Consider the following 17,270-nt stretch of genomic DNA (forward strand, 5'->3'; position numbering starts at 1 on the left):
CCATCTCCTCCAAACACACCCTACCCGCCTTCAGTCACCACTCAGTTAATCCCATCAGGGAATTAATTCACTGATTGGGTTAAGGCTCTCATAATCCAATCACTTCTCCTCCAAACCTTCTTGCATTGTCTTACACATGAGCTTTTGGGGGACATTTCACATCCAAACCATAACAATCTCTCTCCTGGAGCATGGTCATTACCACCAACCCTCCTAACTGCAACCTCCATGAAATTAGCTCATCATGTCACCAGAGGATAACGGGATAACACTGCTTTCTTACTCAAAGTCTTCATCAGACTTCCAACTACCATTAAACCAAATTCTTTATTATAGCCTATTAGGAAAGTGACCATGTGTTATCCAAACCAGCATTATTGAGGTGAAAGGGGGATTTATTAATAAAGATACCATTAATAGTATGATGACTTCACAACCTGACTCTTCCCTGCTCCCTCAGCTCTAGCCATGTGGTTAAGCTGTTCTTTCCAATATCAAGGTCTTTACATTACCAAAAACTTCAAGATTGGATTAAATGCCTAGTATTTGGGGAACACAATAGTAAACAAAACAAAAGTTTCTACTTTCGTGGAGTTCACTTTCTAGAAGGTCATTCTTCCTGGATGACACTTCATCCAGATTCTCATGGGACTCATTCATTCAAATCACATAGGCTGTCTGCTCAAACGCCATCTTGTTACTGAGGTCTTCCCCAGATGTCAGATATCTCAACTACAGTAGCCTGCCTTACCATCCCCTCAGTCTCTATCCCTTGATCTGACTTACTGCTTTTGATTAGTACCTGCAATGGTATTATTCAATTGTTTGTTTCTCTAGTCTGTCCCTCCCTTAGAAGGAACAGAATGTTCCTTCTGGAACATTGCTGTAATCATCAGTATTTTCTGAATGAATAAATGAATCATGAATGTAGAGAAGATGTAATATATACCAAACTTCTCCCTTGGGAAAACTTAACCATGTTTTTCAAGTGTATTTAATAACAGCCAGTTCCCCGGAGGTATTTATAGAGAGTATCAATATCACAACTATTTCCCTAGAGAAACACTTTGCCCACGTCTTCATGAAATGTAAATGCCTGGTCTCTTTGCACTAAAAATTGGAGATGCAAGTAGATCCACATCCAATTACGAACTCTCCTGGCCTTGCTAAAATCCAGACTAAAAGTACATTCATGAAAAGGCTGAGGTTGCCTTCTCTTTCATGGATTTTCCATGACATATTTATTTGCCCATCTACTGAATTAAAGGCAGCACTTTAAAGGCTGCAGAGTCAGCACCACCAAAGGGAGAGGGTCCTGCTCTCCTGGATACTGCATTGCACTCGGAAGCCCACATTGTAAGGGTTGCTGAGCAGCATTTCCACTCATGGCCCGAATCCAGCTGTGTCAAGTTTTTTCAGGTTACTGCCTATATGCTCCAGAAATGTTCCCTCACCATAAGCATGTGAAAGAGAATGAGCAATACTTATAAAATAATGAAAATAATTTGTGCACAATTTAAGAATATCATTCTCATGAAGATTGCCTGGCTAGTCAAATGTTTCTTCCTGCAGTCTGCCAAGTTTTTCAGAAATTTAATTAAAAATGGATTTGATGGTGTGTATCCAAGGGAAACCAATTCCTGGTTTTAACTAAGGAAGAAATGAGTACTTAAAGCAGGTCGATAAGATGGACACAAGTAGGGCTTGAAGACATTGAACTTGTTTGCATGCCAAATCAGCACATGGCTTAAAGAATTTGTTGAGAAAGGTATTTCTTTAAAGCAGAGAATACTAAATGAGAAAAATGAAAATATGTGATTCAACACAACTTTTTTAAAGGGGCCTGTCAAATACTCACTGGAAAGCAATTGCTAGGACCCCTACAGTCATCCTGCATTAAGCATTCTATGATCTCAATTTTAATTATAGTACTTCTTCAAATGAATTTTATTTACACATTTCCATTCATTCTTACCTGATTCCCTATAGTGTTTCTGTATTACTGCCTTGAACTGTAGTTATGTTTGATGGAAAGAATAAAACTTTATGTTCAGGTTCAACTGGGTTAAAGTTGGTTTCAACAGCTTAAATTTTTCATTTAGCTGCATGAAGTTTGGCAGATACTTCATCTTTCTGTGAGTCAAAGTTTAAGAGCACCAAAATACTCCACATCAAATGAATACTATTTTAATGAAATATTTTGGAAAAGAATCAAAGTTAATGCAGAAAAATCCATGAGGAACAAGACATCAAAAGTGCCATTCTTGGGCATGAGAAGGTGAAATTATAATCCTGAGTTAGATGAAGGTATAAAGGAGAATCATTTGACACACAGTGTTCAGAGCTCGGAGCCATCTGCATCTGCCCCCTCGCTGTCTGCTCCGTTGGACACTCAGCTCTCTTCTAGATGTGGAGCTAAACTCTTGTTTTCCTTGTAGACCTTGTTGACTTTTTTATCCTTCAAGTTCCTCTATTGTCCTGTAAGGGGCGCTCTGGTTCTTTGAAAAACTTCTTGTTTTAGCTCAAGATTTGGTGCCAAGAATATTTTAACCTTGGTTTTCCTGATGTGGAACTACTGCACCAAATGTTGGCTCTTTCTGAATTTCCAAGGTGCAGGGGATTGCAAAAATCAGGCTCTCTCAGGTTACTGTTCACCGTGAGTTCCATTCACTGGTCCCACCAGTGGACAAGTCCATGCATGCCACCTTTAGATGCCATTGAAACACAGAGGATACCAGTGTTTCAATGGCATCTACATTAGATGAGGCAAGTTTAGAAGCCTATAGATAGAACCTTCTTAGGTCCTCTCCTTTCATTATAAGTATGAGTCGTTGGTTGAATCATTGTTATACACCATCAGATCCTCTTTCTATGAACAGTAGTAACCTTTTGCCTATGCACTGGTTGCTGAGTATATATTATCTCATTAAATCCTTAGAGTATCTTTTAGGGATAGGAGTTATTAGCCCATTTACAGATAAGGGAACTCACGCTTAAGGATGCTCTTAGAGTTAGCAATAATTTTCATTCATTCAACAAATGATTTTAGCTCAAGTTCTTACAATGATTTTTAAAGTTTTTTTTTTTTTTTTTTTTACAATGATTGGAGCTCTGGGCTACTATCTTTGAAGACTAAAAGAGACTATCTGAGTCTGGCATTAATGTTTGTGTCCCTTCAAAATTCATGTTGAAATTGAATCCCCAAAGCAACTGTGGAGGTGTTCAAGGGTGCTTAAGCCATGAGGGCTCTAACAAAAACTCAATTCTCAAAATATAAGAAGAGACTTCAGGGCTGGGGATGTGGCTCAAGCGGTAGTGCGCTCGCCTGGCATGCGTGGGGCCCGGGTTCGATCCTCAGCACCACATGCAAACAAAGATGTTATGTCCGCCGAAAACTAAAAAAAAAAAAAAAAATATTAAAATTCTCTCTCTCTCTCTCTCTCCCTCTCTCACGCTCTCTTTAAAAAAAAAAAGAAGAGAATTCAGATGCTAGAACTGCTCAAAGAATGACAAATGACCACAACCTTGACTCCTTGCCCTTAAAACCTAACAGGAGAGACCATGCACACAAATAATCATGGCGTGCAAGAATGTCACCAAGATCATAAGGGTGAAGAATGCTTCTTGGCAGGAGAAGGTGGGGGGGGGAATCAATGGTGACTGGAGATAGGACAGACTTTTAAAAGGGGTTTCTTCTCTGCTGAGTTCTAAAGAGTGGTATGATTCAGATAGATAGTGATGGTGAACAGGTCACATAGGAAGAACAACTCAGAGAATGAGGCACCCAGACAAAAAGGCGCAAGGAGTAGAGAACAGGTGGCCCATGGTGTCATCCAGGTGTGATATGATAAAGGCCTGGCCAAAGCTTGTGGCTATGATGAAGGGGAAGAGTGAACAGGCTGGAAAGCAGTTGTGCATGAAGGATCCTCTGGGCTGGCTTATCCTGCAGCACTTCCTGGCTACGCTTCCTCGGAATTGAGCAACGCTTATCTCCTTTATCAGATGGGAACCTCCCTGAGACAGGGACGTGTCTGCTGTTCCTCCCCATCATACACCAAGTATGTCACATGATCCTATTGCAACAAAATATTTATTGAGGGGAAGATGGGTTGATACACAAACAGATTAGAGAAAAAGGAATGGAGACAGCAAAGGTGATTCTGGGGCCTTTTAGACATGTTGAGTTTCAGGGTGTAAGGGGACAACCGAGGGGACAACTTTCAAAAGGGTTTTGGAGATGAGGGAAAGACGATTTCTAGCCTACCACAAAATTAAGCAGGTATGTCTGTTCTGTGTAGATACGGAAGACATGATCAGTAGTTAGCATGTCTCAAGAATGCTTTGCGATGGTAACATACTACATATGCAGTGTAGAAAATTGACTTTACGGGATGATAGAGATATCTGGGTATCCTTTCCCTCCATTTCCAGTGCTACTGTTCAGACATCTTCCTGACCAGGACAAACATTTGGGACTATGCCACATGTTCTGAACAGAGAGGCATCTCTACCCTGAGGAGCTCCTCTAGTTACCTGACCTCCTACAATCACAGGATGAAACAGAAAAAGAGTGATCATTCAATCCAGATTGCGAGAAGAAAAGAATACACATCAAAAGTGCAGCCCCCCAAGTCCCCTTGGCTACACCACACATCCACAGGGAGCTCCCCCATTCCCAGGAGACGTGGGAGTATTCCTTGGTCTTATGCCATAATTCATGTGGAGAGCTGAATCATTTTTCCCAGTGAGTCTCTTAGTGGCTATGTTTTTTTTCAGTCTTGCTCTCCTGGGGTCAAGTGACCAAGCAGGCTTTGGTGGATAATGGGAGTACAGAATTTAAGGAATTACACAAGTGCTGGAGGGTTTCCACCGAGCTCCCTGGTAACAGCAGCCAGGTGACAGGGAACATTTTAAAATTAAGCTGCTTTAGTCAGAAGAGGAAGCAGAATGATGATTTCATTGCAGTTAACCGTTTCTCTCCCAATAATGAGATAAATGAAGGGTGAAAGTTCAGTGTGTGCCCCTGGAATTCAACTGGAAAGAGTTAATGAATTGGGTCACATGGATCTCAGAAGAAAATCAATTACCCAGACGAACAAAGAGAGGTCACCTTTGAAGAAGGGAAAAGTCAGGCAGATTTTTGCATTCTGAGCTTCCCAGAAACCTGTAAGCCAGCCTTATTTCCTTCCTTCCTTTCTTCCTTCCTTCCTTCCTTCCTTCTTCCTTCCTTCCTTCCTTCCTTCCTTCCTTCCTTCCTTCCTTCCTTCCTTCCTCTCTCTTTCTCTCTTGGTGCAATGGATAAACTCAGGGCCTCATGCGTGCAAATCACATGCTATATCTTTGACCTAGACACTCAACTTGCAGAGACCTTTATTCTAACAAAACCTATAACTTCCCTTGGACAGGCACAACTCCTTTGCCTCAATCCAAGTGGTTTGATGGAGAAGCCAGGCCCAGGCCCCAGGGTGGGCAGGTACCCAGGCCTACTTGTGGGGCATGATGCCTGGCTTGAGAGAGGAGAGGCTGGAGAAGTTGGGGTAGGGAATGGCACAGACCTCAACAATCAGTCCAGGAGAATCCTGGCATCTGTAGCTACGGCCATGTCTGAGTATTTCAGAAATGTATGGACTCAGCCTCTAACATAGAAATAAGAAAGGATGGCCAGCAGTCCCTTGTTCAGCAAATACAGTCACAGTGACACTAAACACAACCATTAGGGACTGAATGTGTGTGTTCTCCCCAAATTCATATGTTGAAATCCTAACCCGTAGGTGAGTAGGTGACACCGTAGGAGGTGGGCCTTTGGGCTATGGATGGGATTCGTGCCCTAGTCAGAAGGGATGTGAGAGCTTCCTTTCTCTCTGCTCTCTCCAATGTGAGGTCACAGGAGAAGGTGGCCTTCTGCGCATCAGGAAGAAGGCCCTCACCAGGACCTCAACTGTATTCACCTTGACCTCGGATTTCCCAGCCCCCAGAACTGTGAGAAATAACTCTATCATTTAAGCCACCCAAACTGACTACGACAACAAGCTATTTTGTATAAGAACTATTTGGGTATCTTATGTGTCCCCTTTACCGGGCTATGAAACCAGGGACAAAAAATTCCATACTGCCTGTGTGTGTGTGTGTGTGTACATGTGTGTGTATCTCCCTCCCTCCCCTACCCTCTCCCCACATTCTGTCTTTCTCTCTCTGTCTCTTTAATCTTATATTCCCAGAGCACCCAGCACAGATTGGTTTCATACATGATATCTTTAGATATACTCATTAAAATGAATCAATCTCAGCTCCACTCAGGCATGGGTGATGAGTCCCCCAAAATGAATATAGAACTTCTGTCCCAACTGAGTATACTGGAACATACTTGTGATCCCAGCTACTTGGGAGGCTGAAGCAGGAGGATTACAAATTAAAAACCAGCCTCAGCAACTTAGCCAGACCCTGTCTCAAGATAAAACAGAAAGTGCTGGGAATCTAGCCCAGTCATAAAGGAATTCTGGGTTCAATGTCCAGCGCTAGGGTGGAGGTGGGGTAGACAGAACTGCTGTCTGAGAGGTTTCAAAACCTACCCAAGGTTGCATGCACTTCATGGATCCATCCTGAAATGGATAACTTTATGGAAATCATTAGTTCACTTGCTGCAGACCTCCATGAGACATAAGCAGAAGAGTTTATTTCCTGAGGAAAGGGTCATTCTCCCCTACTGGATAATAACACCTCTGTAAATGACCATGTTTCCTTCTTTGCTTTGACTATCAGAAAGCTCTGAGGCAAATTTACTGTAGAGTTATTTTAACTGTGTCAACCCTTTCTGCTTCACGCCTCCCCACTCTGCATTCATTCTGATTTTATTTCTCTGGACCTGCTATTCGATTTTAAATTTATATTTTGTCATTATGTATTTGTAGAACAAGTTTATAGCATAACATTTAGAATATTAATCAACCACTTCTGGCTCAAATAATAAAATTTTCAAAGCTCTTGGATGCCCAAGGCAACAATGTTAAGTGTCTAACAAAAACAAGGGGCTATTTGCTTGACTCCTTGTGGGGAGGATGTTGAACCCAGAGACACTTTATCACTGAGCTACATCCCCAGAACTTTTTATTTTTTGTTTTAGGAGAAGGTCCCACTAAGTTACTTAGGGCCTCACTAAATTGCTGCGGCTGGCTTCAAACTTGCGGTCCTCCTGCCTCAGCCTCCTGAGCTGCTGGGATTACAAGTGTGCACCACTACACTCAGCTTGCTAGACTCTTGTAAGATAGACTGGTTTGTTTTCCTAAAACTTAAGTCCTGCTTTAGAGAGGATACTGGTGGCGTGAGCTGTGGCTGGGCTTCTGCCTTGGGCAACAAGGAGTTATTTAATCTCTTTTCTGAGAGGAGGCAGCATTTGAATTAATTGCTTAGTGCTTGGTATCATTTTGAATAAGGTGCTCTGCAGTCCTTGCTTTCTTAGAACACTAATCCTCACCTTGGGGAAAGGTGAGGGTGCTTTCTGTCCTGTGAGGCCATTCCTCTTGGAGGTCTGCCGAAGTCACTAGAAAATAGTAGAGCCAGTTATTGGCAAAGGGACACCACCCTGGATATCTGAACACAACTTACAGAAACCAAACAAGAGACAGATAGAAGTTGGGGGCAAGAATCTAGGACTTGGGGGGGGGGGCGGGGGGCACCGGACCATCCGGACTTCCGGGAGAGATTGAGGAAACATCTGCAAGGTCAAGGCAGGAAGTCCAGGAGCTGCTTCCCAGAGAGGGACGTGCCTTTCTTGGGACTATAGCTACAGAACCCGAAATGCTGCCTAACCCAGGCCAAGGGGACTGCATGACAGTCAGGGAGTAGCTTCCAAGAAGTTTCAAGAATCTATCAGCTCAACTCAACTCCAAATCCTTCAGCCACAGAGAGGTGAGGACAGATCTGGGGAATTTGGTACCCAGCGAATTCTGCATGAGCCAGGCCAAGAAGTGGCTCCACATTAATTGCAGTACAATAAAGAGTCTGTGTTCAGGAAATCTCTTCGTTGTTTTTGCTTCTGTTCCCTCCCAGCCTTTGGCAGCCTTGGCACTGTGAAGGCTAATCATCAAAGGAAGAGCAGACAGGTCCGTTGCAGAGTGATAATCAAGCAGTTGCTGAAAACTTTGAAATGCTAGTGCTTGGAAAATACAAGATTTACAAAACTCCAACCCAAGAACAGATAATTGGCCAGAAAAACACATCCAGGAGGGGCTTGGACGGCTTTGGGCATGAAAGGAATGTCTCCCTTCAGCTTCATGAGGGCGTGGTGAGACAGCAGTGGAGTAGGGACTGGACGTGGGACCCCCACGGCAAGACCGTCCCACTTGCAAGACATCTCCTACTTCTCTAAGCTGGTATAGCCTGCATGCACCTCAACTTTGCTTACTGCATCCCCTTTTCACACTGCTCCACAGAGGAAGCCCCCATTCAATGTTCTCATTTAGAAGCACCACCTTTGGGACCCTGACACTAGATCAGTCCAGCATTGTTCAGCCTGACAGATGACCCAGCCTCCCGGTTTTCTTAAAATAACGAGAGAACATTTGCTCTCTGGAAATACAAGGCTGCATCCAAATTTAAAAAAGAAAAGTGGGAGAGGAAAACATTCAAACAAAACTCTTGGAATGGGGCTCCTGTGGTAACATACCGAATAAAGGAAAACAGGAAAGCAATTGCAATATTAAAAATAGATGACTTCCTGCATGGGAATTCTTTGCTGACCTTGTTGATTGGAGCATGGTCCACATTTTCTGGCTTGCCATCTTCTGACTTCATGAGAGTTCATACCAAGGGACAGTTCTCAGGGCTCAGAAATCCACCTTCATCTTAAAAGCATTTGTTGATACATCTGCCTACTGACACCAGACCTTTTCTCTTTGATCCTTGATAACTATCAGAGGCCAATTCCTTATGTTTTGCTTCATTTCTGTGTGTCCAAGAGGAATGTAATGAATATGGTGAATACCTCTGAGGACCCTGGAGCAAGGATGGGTCCTGCACATTTCATGGTGCATTTGATGGTATCAGAGTCCACTGCCAACGGGACATGAAAATAATCTTTGAGACAGTAATGCATCATCTGGCTGAGACAGCGCTCCCCACCCGGTGCATCCTTGACCCTGTGCACTCACCACAAGTCCTGCCAACTGGCAAGATAGCTCCTGCTTCTCTGAGTTGTTGTGGCCTGCAAGCACCCAAACTTAGCTTGTTGCATCCCCTTTTCACACTCAAAAGGCATCAAGCCCCCAGTGAATTTATATTTAGTTCAGAGAAGTAGACAATAAGCAGTAAGTACAGTAAATAAGTCGATTGCATAGACTATCATAAAATAGACACCTAGAAAAAAAAAAGAAACAAAAGTTAAGGGGGAATGGTCAAGAAGATAGTACTAACAAGACACAGTGGGCCTTAGCAAGAAGGCAGATATCTTGAGAGGGTCCAGGCCAACACAGCAGCCCTTGAAAATGCCCCGAGGCAAAATCATTATCATCAGTGTGTTAGTCAACTTTGCATCACAATAACAAATATCTGAGAAAAACAACTTAGGGAAGATATTTATTTGGGCTCACAGTTGCAGAGGTCTTAGTGGGAGGTCGGCCAGCTCCACTGCTCTGGGTCTGAGGTGAGGCAGAAGGGTGTGGTGGAGGAAAGCTGCTCAGCTCATGGCAGCTGGAAAGCAGTAAGAGAATGAGGAAGGGGCCAGGGACAAGATCTAGTCCCCAAGGTCAGGCTCCCAGTGACCTACTTCTTCCAACCATGCTCCACCTGTCTACAGTTTCTACCTCCTCACAGTATTCCTTTCAAAGTATTAATCCACTAAATGGATTAATTCACTAAATGGATTAATCCACTGGTGAGGTCAGAGCCCTCATGATCCGATCACTTCCCAAGAGTCCACCTCTGAACATGTGAGACTTTGGGAGACATTCCAGTTCCAAACCATAACAATCCATCAATCATAGGATTTAGCCTCTCTCTCCTCCCCTGTCCTGGAGGCCTCTCATAAGTGGGCAGCGGGGGAAGGGCCCTGACGCAGCAGGAGCAGTGGTGAAATGGATCTGACAGGGTAGCTTTTGGAACTGGCGTGCACAGGGATGGAAGGAGAGGCCAAGGGAACAAAAGGAGCAGAGCAAAGGAACTACTTCCAAGATTCTGCTCCCTGGGCCGAGAATGCACAGGGAATCCAGAGGGATGCTCCAGACACATCCTCAGAGGCTGAGAGCCCAAGTCCTGTGCTCTGACTCCCCTTCAATTCCAGGAATGGCCCGGTGCCTTCTGAGGCGCTCGAGGAATTTGGCCGGGGATCACAGACTTCAGGACTGAATTGTTCCTCCTTGGCCCTGCTCGCTCCCTGGTGCCCTTCTCTTGGTCACTGGAGCACTCTTAACAGTTTCTGTTCAGGTCCACTCTTTTACTTTTATTTACTTATTGACTCTTTTTTTGGTTGTGCTGGGGATTGACCCCAGGCCTTGCACTGCCAGAGACGAGCACTTTACTCCTGGAGTGAGAGATCTTGCCCTGGACCATCACCTCCTCTCAGCCTGGCCCCTTCTCTTTCATCCCCAGGCAGGTGAATTTCCACGGTCTTCTCAGCTTCCAGGGCAATTCACACCACATTTAAACAGGCCTGAAGGAGGCCAGTGCCAGGTAATCAGGTGTTTTTTTTTTTCAAAACACATCTGTGTTTTTCTTGTGGCCATCAGGGTTTTAGGATTGGAGAGGAGGCAGAGCTAGGAACATGTGTACTTCAATCCCTCGTGGCTTCCCACTGTTCCAGGGAGAGGGTTCCCTTCCCTGTTTCATGTCTCCATGGCCATCTCTTTCTGAGTCCTCCTTCCTGCCAACTGAACACTTGGGCATTTCTCAGAGGGGCCCTATATTCTGTTGTGTCCAGGTATATGTGCCTGCCAGAATCTCTTCCAGCCTTCTCTTCACCTGGCTAAAGCTAAATCACCCTAGTTTAGAATACGGGAGAAACTTCCTGACCCCCTCAACTCGTCGAGCCACTACTTCAACATAGATTTGCACCTGACATTGTAGTAAGTGCTCAATAAATTCTGATATTTTATAAATTCTTCTGATAAATGAATGAATGGAAAGAGAAGCTAAAAATCAATATGAGCATTTTTTTTTTTAAATTTAGGGCCAGATGGGCAAAAGTCCCTCACCATAAAGAAGAGAAGAGAAGAATAATAGACAATGCATTTCTTAAGGTTTGATGTGTTTTTTGCTTAAGGCAATATTCAGGCCAGGCCAACCAGGTCAATCAACTGAAGCAATAATGTGTTTGACAGTAGTCACCTTCTGGCTCAGGGTGCAAAAGGAATATATGAGCCATGTGGACTGAGACTGAAAGGGAGCTGGGTTCATCCAGGCAGAAGGGTGACAAGAGGGCACAGCCAGGAAAACTAACCACATGGCGAACACCCAGCTTGAATGAAGAAACTAAACCACAAGAACACTTTTGCTCTGCCTTGGTGGACACAGGTGATCCTGGGCAAGTCTTTTAACCTCTGCACCTACATTTTTGTTGTTCACAAAAATAACGAGTGGGGACACTGGGAGAAAAAAGATATTCGCCAGTTTTATGTATGGCCAGGGACCCCACACAATAGTGGGATTATTAATGATCCATGATGCTATCCCCAGCTGTTCCCCAGTAAGATTTTATTAGTCCTACGGCTATTTCCTGATTCATTTCCATTCAGGAAGCTTGAAATAATGGTTAGCAGAGGGGCACATTGCAAAAATAAAAATCTTCACTCTTTTAACTTTTCCATCCTCCAGTTCCACTGCCCACCCTCCCTTCTCGCTCCCCAGCTTCAGCTGGAGTTCTGCCATCCCTGTGATCAGCCACACAATGGGGAGAACAGTGCTCACTGGGATGGAGACTGTGGGCAGGGGGAGTTCTGGCTCAGTGTGTCTGTTGAGTGTCATGTCCTTTTGCGGTGCCCTCGCAAACAGAAGTGAGGAAACAGGCCGTCATTTATCATGCGGCTCTGCAGTGAATGCTGATAATGCAAAACAGCCCAGTTGCTCCTGAGGTCACTCCATGAAGTACCCAGTCAGCTGTTGGGCCCAGCCGGAAAGGGAGGCTCTCCATGGGCCCTTCTGCTGGGGTCTCCCTGCAGTAACAGCGGCCCACTTGTTGATGGATGGAGCCCGCCATTTGCTTCCTGCCCCCCAGGTACACAGCCTCCTGACTGTGTATATTGACAGTTTGGGGTCCCTAGGGGGAGCTGGAGACTTCTCCCATCCCAGCCCACTTGTGCCCTGCTTCTCCCCAAGCCAGGCACACCTGCAGGAGGAGGTGACAGAAGCCAGAGATTTTTGGCATGATGGTGGCTTCATGGTACTAGAACCAATCACCGGGGCAGGAAAATGGAACAATCTGGCTAATGAGCCCCGGGTCAGCTGCTCACTCTGGATTGAGAATGAGGCGAACTCAGCTGCCTCCAAACCACAGAGACGCTGTTTCCAGGAACCAGTGAAAGGGCAGTGTGGGGGACACCGTGGAGACTGGCTATGATGTCTCCTATTGCCCTGAATTTCCTCTGCCCAATCAGCCTAGCACAGCATCCGCCATCATGCTTTGGCCCAAAGGACGGTTCAACCAATGACTTCACCAGCAAGAAAACACTGGAAGCCACCAATGAACACATGGTTACAGCCATGCAAAGGCTTCTTCGCAAAAAGAAGATGCCAGGCCAAGGGCTTTGCTAAAATGAGGACTGGTCCAGCCTCTTACGTTCACTCAGCCACTTCTCTCCTTTTGCTCTTTGCTGCTCTTCTCCATGTCACAATGACCTCCAGGTGGCTATGTCCTGGGTCCATTTCTCAGGCCTCATCTGATCTGCCCAGTTAGCAGCACCTGACCCAGCTGATAACTTCCTTTCCTTGAAACACTTTTCTCTCTGGCTTTCCTCCTACCCCACTGGCCATTCTGTCCTGGATTCTTTAGATGCTTCTCCTCATCCCCCCAGACTCTGCCTGGGGATCAGCATACAGACCTCTTCTTCTCTGTCCATGCTCACTCTCCAGGTGACCTTACCCAGGTTTGGGCTTCCCCAGTGTCCACGTGCATCGACTCCAAGGTGTGTGCCTGGCTCCAACACTTCCCTATATACATACATATGTAGGGAAGTGTTGGAGCCAAGCTTATATATATATATATATATATATTTTTTTTTTTTTAAAGAACATAAACATTATTGTATGATTTCTTGAAATCCAAAGAATCATATATGGGATTGATTTTTGATTTAGTAACAGGCAAAATGAAATTCCAAGTTCTGAGGCCAATTCTTGGTGAAGTGGGAACCAGGAAGATTTCTACTCTTGTCACCTACGAGCTCAACAGTTTTGAGTAGCTTCCCACTACCGCTGGTGCTTTAAGGGTCCAAGTTCATACCTCTGTCATCCATCTTTTCTAGATTGCCCCCCATACCAGCACAATATATTTCCATTCTAGCTCCTCTGATATCTCCACTGTGTCCCTAAAGGGCTTGAACTTATCCTTCTCTGTATTCTTTCTTACTGTTTTTTCTGATGTGAAACATCTTCTTCCATTTCCTCCATCCATCTACTCAACTACTTCACTGCTGCTGTGAAGGAGCCCACAGCGGAGAGTCTGCCACCAAAATTCACGATTCACATCTAGGTTCTGCCCCAACTGGTCACATGACTTTGCACAAGTCGGGCAACCTCTCCGCACCTCAGTTTCTTTCTCTGTAAAATAATGACATTAACATTATAGGGTATTTGACAATTAACTATATTAAGTAGTGAAACAGGGTAGTGTTTGCTGTTGTTAACAATCTTCATTTTCAGTCCTCTTGATTTTGTCAGGTGAAATATGACAGCTGGATTTCTTTCCAGATGCTTCAGACATAGAGTTTAATGTCATTAAGTAATGAATATACCACGTTTTTTCCTCCTCAATTTGGAAGTACAGGTGAATCAAATCCATGATAAGGAATCCTTGGTACTATAAATAATTTCATTGACTTTTTTTTTGTTTCTGAACATACTGTCTAAACCACAGTGCAAATGTTACATTGAATTGAATTCAACTCTCATTTACTGGATCCAATTTAATCCAATCCACTATGAGGAGCAAAAGGATTAAAACAAGGTCCTGACCTTATAGAAGCACTACATATTCTGGAAGATTAACATATACCACCCACAGGGACTGGCTGGGAGTCTCTCCCCTCCCGAGGATGCCAACATTCTTCAATATTCAAATCCCTTATAGAAAATGGTGTGCTATTTTCAAATGACATATGCACATCCTCCTGTATTCTCTAATCATCTCTAGATGACTTATAACACCTAAGACAATGCCTTTGTTGTGTAAATAGCTATTATGCTTATTATATAGGCAATAATGACAAATAATAAAAGTCTTTATATCTTCACTACAGGTACAATTTTTAAAACTTTTTTTCTAAGCCAGACGTAGTGGCATACACCTATAATCCCAAGGCTCAGGAGGCAGGAGGATGGCAAATTCAAAGCCAGCCTTAGGCACTTAGCAACTCAGCAAGACCGTGTATCTAAATAAAATATAAAAAGGGCTAGGGATGTGGCTCAGTGGTTAAACACTCCTGGATTCAATCCCTGGTACCAAAAATAATAAATAAATAAAGATTCTATTGGTTGTGGGTGTGTACAGAGCCCACTGTATACAATTAACTTCCTGTACACCATGTGGTTCTATAATGTGTATCTTCAGGGGTTTCCGTTTTCCTCCCAGTCACATCTTTTTATTATTTTGAACTTAGATGCATTTGTTCTCAGGAGCCAGTTTCTCGTTTTAATATGGCACACAAGACATTAGCTGAAGTCTATTACTATCTACTCAATGAAATTGTTTCTGAAACCCTGCCTGTTAATCTTTAACCTTGAGGTCCCTGCATAGTTTCCATGTTCATTAAATGATTAACTCACTTGCGGGAGGTATTTATGGTCCTTGGCTCAGCCTGAGCCTGCCTGTCCCAGGCAAGAGACAGAGATGGTTCCAGAATGGTCTCCCCAGCCCTCTCCTTGGATGCCTCTGGCTGCCCCATTTCTCTTCCCTGCCCTAGTCAACCCTCCATGTTCTTCTCCACCCTCACTTTAGCCTCTCTTATTGCCTGTGCTCCTCATTGTGGTGAGAATTTGACTTTGCAGTCAATTTTATAAATGTTTAATCAGGTGTGCAGGTGAAACGATGAAAAATGAAGGGTGGGTGTTTTAAAATATTTATTCTGAAAACAAATTTAGCCATATTCAATCCAGCCTTTTCCCCAGGGGCCTGGGCTCCAACGTTCTCTTGTTCTACAACAGCCGGAGACACTCAGTCCTTGAAGGTGAATCCTGGAACTACAGCTTAATACCCATGAAATTAATTGTTTTTTCACGCTGAATAGTGTCCTCACCCTCTACTTTGTATAAACAGGCACTGAGATGCTTTATATGCCAGGCTTGTTTTACTTCGGAAAGACGATCCTTAAAGTAACTTCAGAAAATAGAAGGTCAACTCTAGAGATAAAAGGAAGCCACGATTATGTAAAAAATCCCTTCACTAAACTAAGACGTTGTTGACAGAAGTTGTAAAATAATCTTCCTCTGATGCAAGTTTTAAAGTATCTTAGAACAACAGGATTTATAAGGAAAATGCCTATGGTCATCTTTAGGTAGTATCTTGGCTCATTTTCCTCAAGGGAGGTTAGGGTGAACAAAGTACTTCTATTACCTGGTACTGGGCCACTTTAGAACATAAAATCCTGAGTATCTATGAGTATTTAACTACTGCAAGGGACAAAGAAATGCAGGTTGCTAGCATGGATGACAATGATTGTGACTATGTTTTGTTTTGTTTTGTTTTGTTTTTCCTGGAAAGTCAACAATGCTGACTCAGACCAAGTGGTGGCTTCATGTTGCTTTGGAAATCCTCCAATACATAAGCTTCAACTTTGAGGTATCTTTGTAGTCCAAGGTTGGGGGTTATGGGCTAACTTTTCCAAACTGGTATTCAATGCACTTGGTCCCAGGCTAACAATGACAAGGGAAGATGTCACACAGCTTACGAATATGGCTGGATGGAAGATTATGTGAACCACTACAATTCATCCTGGGCATTTTGGAAGACTCTTTTTCCCTTTGAGGATATATACCTAAGTTATGGCCACAGACCAGCAAAGACTTCCCCTTTTCTAACCATTTCAATGGTCCACACCATGTACAAAAGATGAGAGAAATCTGCATGATGACCCAGGCCAGGTACTAGTGAAACAGGAATTTGAGATCACAAGCCTCAAAAAGATGAGTTAGATACATGAGAACATCATGGACAGAAAGGGCCACTGAAGCAGCAGGGATCTCCTTCCATGGGGCTCAGGAAGAAAGAGTTGCGTCAGGCAAGATTGAACCTTCAGCAGATTGGGCTACAGTTTTCAAGGGCCACCTAAAAGGGGATAATCCACGTGTTCTGCTGAATAATGGTTTTTAAGAATTTCATCAAAGTGAAAGAGGAACCTATTTAGCCCGAGTCTATCAGATTTATACCTGAAAGGAAGTTAAAACCTAAGTCATTAAAATGAAGGTCAGTTTCTTATACCTCAATGAAAGGTACTGGAAACCTTGCTAGAAGGTAATACAAAGATATTCTTGTGGAAAAGAAAATAAATATCTCTGGGTGAGATGTTAACATCAAAGCAAAAAAAAAGTACTAATCAATTTAAAGAAAGAAAGAAGATTCTGTAACATCTTTTTTTTTTACATTACCTTATTTCTTGTGTGTGTGTGTGTGTGTGTGTGTGTGTGTGTTGGGGGATACCAGGTATTGAACTCAGGGGCACTCGACCACTGAGCAATATCCCCAGCCCTATTTTGTATTTTATTTAGAGACAGGGTCTCACTGAGTTGCTTAGCACCTTGTTTTTGCTGAGACTGTCTTTGAACTCGCAATCCTCCTGCCTCAGCCTCTCGAGCTGCTGTCATTATAGGCGTGTGCCACTGTACCTGGCCATAGATAGTTTGTACACTTAAATCAGATATAATTATTATTAATTTGATAATTAAAAATCCTAGCTATTTCTACGACATATTGTCTCCACTTGATATAATAATCTCTGTGTGGATGAAAGAGGAGAAAAACCCGGGGAATGCTTTGAAGACATAAGTATGAGGCCTCTCTGTTCCTGAGTAATGGGACAGACAGTGACCCAAGGAGGAACCATCCTGCATGTGGGTGCTAATGAGCTCACAGA

At 43.6% G+C, this 17,270-nt stretch overlaps 1 long non-coding RNA gene across 3 annotated transcripts in view; it reads right to left on the reverse strand.

The window, feature by feature from the left end:
• Positions 1-8,616: 8,616 nt before the first annotated feature.
• LOC124106057 (uncharacterized) overlaps positions 8,617-17,270 on the reverse strand; it is a 34,438-nt gene continuing 25,784 nt past the window's right edge. Inside the window, exons 5-7 of one of the 3 annotated variants that reach the window (XR_009228628.1) lie at positions 13,553-13,743; positions 9,147-9,351; positions 8,617-9,048 (exon numbers count right to left, since the gene is read on the reverse strand). This is a non-coding gene — a long non-coding RNA (uncharacterized LOC124106057). Of the gene's footprint in view, positions 9,352-13,552; positions 13,744-17,270 lie in introns of all 3 variants that reach the window. The other 2 variants (XR_009228623.1, XR_009228634.1) reach the window with 2 other exon arrangements.

This window comes from Marmota monax, unplaced genomic scaffold (assembly GCF_021218885.2).
Source record: "Marmota monax isolate L192 unplaced genomic scaffold, Marmota_monax_Labrador192_F-V1.1 WCK01_AAM20220418_F8-fsc00025, whole genome shotgun sequence".
Taxonomy (NCBI): Eukaryota; Metazoa; Chordata; class Mammalia; order Rodentia; family Sciuridae; genus Marmota; species Marmota monax.